Here is a 4,629-nt window from a genome sequence, read left to right on the forward strand (position 1 = left end):
GTGTCTTCATCTTTAAACTGATGAGATGATAGTAAAGATCTCTCCTAGTTAGGAAATTCTGACTTTGTGACTAGATTATTACCCTTTTAACTTAGCACCCTGAAGGAATGGAAAAAAGAAGCAAAATTTTGATGGATTTGAGAATGAGAGAAGGAAGATAGGAGGTAAGTCATTCCCAGGCCAAAAGTGAGTAGAGATTTGTTAGGTAAGAGATACAAGCACTGAAAAAATTAAAATTGGGGAAGAAAACAAACTTCTGATTCTATACCTGAGTCATATATTTTTGAAATATTTGTATAATACTAAAAATATTGGATTTGATTTTCTTTTGAAAAAACCTTTATTGGCTTGGATTTATTAGTATCATTATAAAAATATAGAAACTGCATGCCCCCAACCTGATTATTGTATCTCCTACAAGATAACTATTGTTAATAATTTGGGGTTTCTTCTTGCAGAATTTTTTTTTTCATGCCTATTACCATATGCAAGCAGGTTCTTTTTTTTGGTATGCACTTTTATTCAACTGGTCTCAAGTTAGTGTACAGTTAAGCCCTGGCTGCCTCCACCCACTCTGAGGGAGATGAAAAGCCTTCATACATCTCAAGTTGGAGGACAAAAAAGGGGAGTCACAAAGGCTGATCATTCAAAATAAAAAAAATAAAAAAGTATTAAGGCAAAGATTAAAAGATTTTTGCATTACATAATTTACCCAAAAGCAATGCTATTACCTCCCGTGTGTGGACTCGGGAGAGGACTGGGCCATTCTCCTTAGAGAGAAGTGGGGTGGCTTTTAGGAGGCAAGGGACTTCCTGTAACAATGCATCTCACGATATTTGGAATGACCATTAAAAAAAGAACAATGTACAATCAAAGTCCTCGGCCACATTGTAGAACTTTGGGGGATGCTCGCTCCAACCAACTGCTGTCACCTTCACCGTTCCAGTTTTTAAATCCTGAGTCAAGCCAAAACAAACAAACAAACAAAAACAAAAACAAATAAAGCCATGCCAATCTCATCGTGTTTTCTGTGCAAGTTAGGTTTTGTCAAGAAAGGGTGTAATGCAACTAAGTCACAGTCAGCCTAGAAGCATTTGTGGTGGACGATGGAGGGGCCGGACTCGTCCTACTCCTGCTTGCTGATCCACATCTGCTGGAAGGTGGACGTGGAGGCCAGGATGGAGTAGCCAATCCACACGGAGTGCTTGCACTGGGGAGGAGCAATGATCTTGATCTTCATCGTGCTGGGCGCCAGGGTGGTGATCTCCTTCTGCATCCTGTCTGTGATGCCAGGGTACATGGTGGTGCCGCCAGACAGCACTGTGTTGGCGTACAGGTCTTTGTGGTTGTCCACGTCACACTTCATAATGGAGTTGAAGGTAGTGTCATGGATGCCACAGGATTCCATGCCCAGAAAGGAAGGCTGGAAGAGTGCCTTGGGGCAGCAGAACCGCTCATTGCCGATGGTGATGACCTGGCCATCTGGCAGCTCATAGTTCTTCTCCAGGGAGGAGCTGGAGGCTGCCGAGGCCATCTCCTGCTCGAATTCCAGGGCGACGTAGCACAGCTTCTCCTTGATGTCACACATGATTTCCTGCTCAGCGTGGTGGTGAAGCTGTAGCTGTGCTGGGTGAGGGTCTTCTTGAGGTAGTTAGTCAGGTCCCCGCCAGCCAGGTCCAGACGCAGGATGGCGTGGGGAGGGCGTACCCCTCCTAGATGGACAGAGTGTGGGTGACCCTGTCACCGGGGTGCATCACGATGCCAGTGGTACCGCCAGAGGCATACAGGGACAGCACGGCCTGGATGGCCACATACATGGCTGGGGTGTTGAAGGTCTCAAACATGATGAACTGGGTCGTCTTCTCATGGTTGGGCTTGGGGTTCAGGGGGGCCTCAGTCAGCAGCACGGGGTGCTCCTCAGCAGTCACACGCACCTCGTTGTAGGTGTGGTGCCAGATCTTCTCCATGTCGTCCCATTTGGTGACGTTGCCATGCTTGATGGGGTACTTCAGAGTCAGGATGCCTCTCTTGCTCTGGGCCTCCTTGCCCACATAGGAGTCCTTCTGACCCATGCCCACCATCACTCCCTGGTGCCTGGGGTGCCCCACAATGGAGGGGAAGACGGCCTGGGGAGCCTTGCGCATGCTGGAGCAGTTGTCGACGACGACGAGCGCGGTGATAGCATCATCCATGGTGAGCTGGCGGCGGGTGCGGACGCAAGGCGCAGCGGCAAGGGCAAGGTTCTGTGCTCGCTGGGCTGACGCGGTCTCCGCGGTGTAAGGAGGTTTATATATATTTCTACAACATCTCCCCTACCGCTACAGTAACTTGCTCTCTTTCTTTCTTTCTTCCTTTCTTTCTCTTTCTTTCTTTCTTCCTTTCTTTCTCTTTCTTTCTTTCTTTTCTTTCTTTCTTTCTTTTCTTTTTCTTCCTTCCTTTCTCTCTCTCTCTTTCTTTCTTTCTAACTCTCTTTGTCTCTTTCTTTCTTTCTTTTGACGGAGTTTCACTCTTGTCGCCCAGATTGGAGTGCAATGGCATGACCTCGGCTCACTGTAGCCTCCACCTCCCAGGTTCAAGCGATTATCCTGCCTCAGCCTCCTTAGGAGCTGGAATTACAGACGTGCACCACCAAGCCTGGCTAATTTTTGTATTATTAGTAGAGACGGGGTTTCACCTTGTTGGCCAGGCTGGTCTCGAACTCCTGACCTCAGGTGACCCACCTGCCTTAGGCTCCCAAAGTCCTGGGATTATAGGCATGAGCCACAGTGCCCAGCCTTCTTTTCATTTAATACTATAGTAGTGTGATCCTCTCTACCTATTACATAAAATACTTCAGGTGAACATCCTTGTACATGTGTTTCTGAAACACTTTAGCAAGCTTGTCTGCAGGATAGATTTCAGAGAGTGAGATGGCCAGGCCGGGCACATGCACTTTAAAGCATGTCAGCTATTACCTGCCTTAGCCCTGTTTCCACAGGGCTTGTGATGAGGGCTTATGCATTAGTACTTTCTGAGGAGCATGATCCCAGGGAGCGGGAATGAGAGATAAGAGTGAAGGGGGTAAGGAGGGAGAGCCAATACTAAAATGCCTTATTGAGCTGGCTGCTGCTTTTATTTTATTTTATTGCTATTTTTTTAAATAAAGTTTTCATAGTCTTTAATTGGTTATTTTGCTGGTTATTGGTTAATAAATTGACAATGCAAGGAGGGGCCATGGGTGAGCTCCCAGCCAGGCTCCCACGTCCAGGCTCAGGCAAGGATGGCTGCTGCTTTTAGTTGGCTGGTTGCTTAATCCCACAGAAACTTCCGTGAAGCCAAAGGAAGTATGTCTCAAGACTGTCAGAGAAGCCATATGAAATGTATTTCAGGACCATCCATTGTGGTGAGGAGGGGAGAGTGGGAAAGGGAGAAGCCTTTATCCATCAGGTCTGTCTCCCACTTGTCAAAGGTTTGCCCATGAGCTGTTCATTCTCCAGCACTCTGGTTTGCACATGTGTCGGCCCTTGAGCACGTTCCTTTGGAGTCCTTCATTGTGGGTCATCCAAGAAGCCTGGGGTGGGGCAGGAGATAAGTCCACTTGTTTTTGTGTGAAGCCCACCTGAGTCCACATTAAATCACTGCAGTCATGACTGGAATAAGACAAAGTGTTGTCAAGGAGATCTGAAGTGGTACATGAAAGATTTCAGATACACTAACAACCTGTCTCACAAAACTATACCGATTTACACTCATCAATCATGCAAAAGTGTCTTCTTTCTTTTCTTTAACAACAGTGGATCTTGTCCCTAACTTTTGCCAATATGGTGGGTAATATGGGAAGTGTTTTCTTCTGTTGTGCATTTCTGTGCTACTGAGGTTGAATATCTTTGCAAATGTTTATTAGCCTTTATATTTTGTCTTTTGTGAATTGTCTACTATATTCTTTGGCTTTTTTTCTATTAGGTGGTTCTTTAAGGCTTTTTTTTATTAAACAGAGAAGACTACTTTGTGAAGTTCATGTTCATGAAGTTTTGTAAGTACTCTCCTTAATAATCTAAAATATGAATATGCTGTTTTCCACTTGCCCAATTTCTAGCACTTAGTGTGAACTGAAGACAGTAGTCACATACATGTTCTTTATATTAGCAAAATTACTATTTTTTTCAGTATTAGACTCAGAGCACAATATTCCATAGGTAATAGCACATATGGTTTTTATTTAATTGTGAATGCATTTACTTACAAATGCTTTCCAGAACAAAGTCACACTTTAAGCTTGTCCTTTCCTATTTTGTTTCTTGGGATAATGATTGCATAGTCTCTTTTTTTCCTTGCAGAGAAGTCTTTTATCCTATCATAGTTCAACTTCATTCTTATTTGCTACTTGTTAAATGGCTTCTGAAAGAAAACAAGGACTTTTCTGTAACCTGCTCATGATTTCACTTCAGATCTAATAGTGCAACTGCCACATACAATCTTGTCATTCAGCTATCAACCAACAAAGGTCTTCTTGGTTTTATCCCTTGTTTTACAAACCGAACTTTTGTTCTTTTCTGCTATTTCCATTGTGATTATAAAGGATTAAGTGCCTGGAGTTTCAAGGGATGTAAACTCATTGCAGTAATATTGCAGAAGATAAAAACAGAAGGA

At 44.2% G+C, this 4,629-nt stretch overlaps 1 pseudogene; it reads right to left on the bottom strand.

The window, feature by feature from the left end:
• Nucleotides 1–358: 358 nt before the first annotated feature.
• On the bottom strand, nt 359–4,176 carry LOC100993391 (actin, clone 302-like; annotated as a pseudogene).
• Nucleotides 4,177–4,629: the final 453 nt, after the last annotated feature.

This window comes from Pan paniscus, chromosome 5 (assembly GCF_029289425.2).
Source record: "Pan paniscus chromosome 5, NHGRI_mPanPan1-v2.0_pri, whole genome shotgun sequence".
In the NCBI taxonomy this organism is placed as follows: domain Eukaryota; kingdom Metazoa; phylum Chordata; class Mammalia; order Primates; family Hominidae; genus Pan; species Pan paniscus.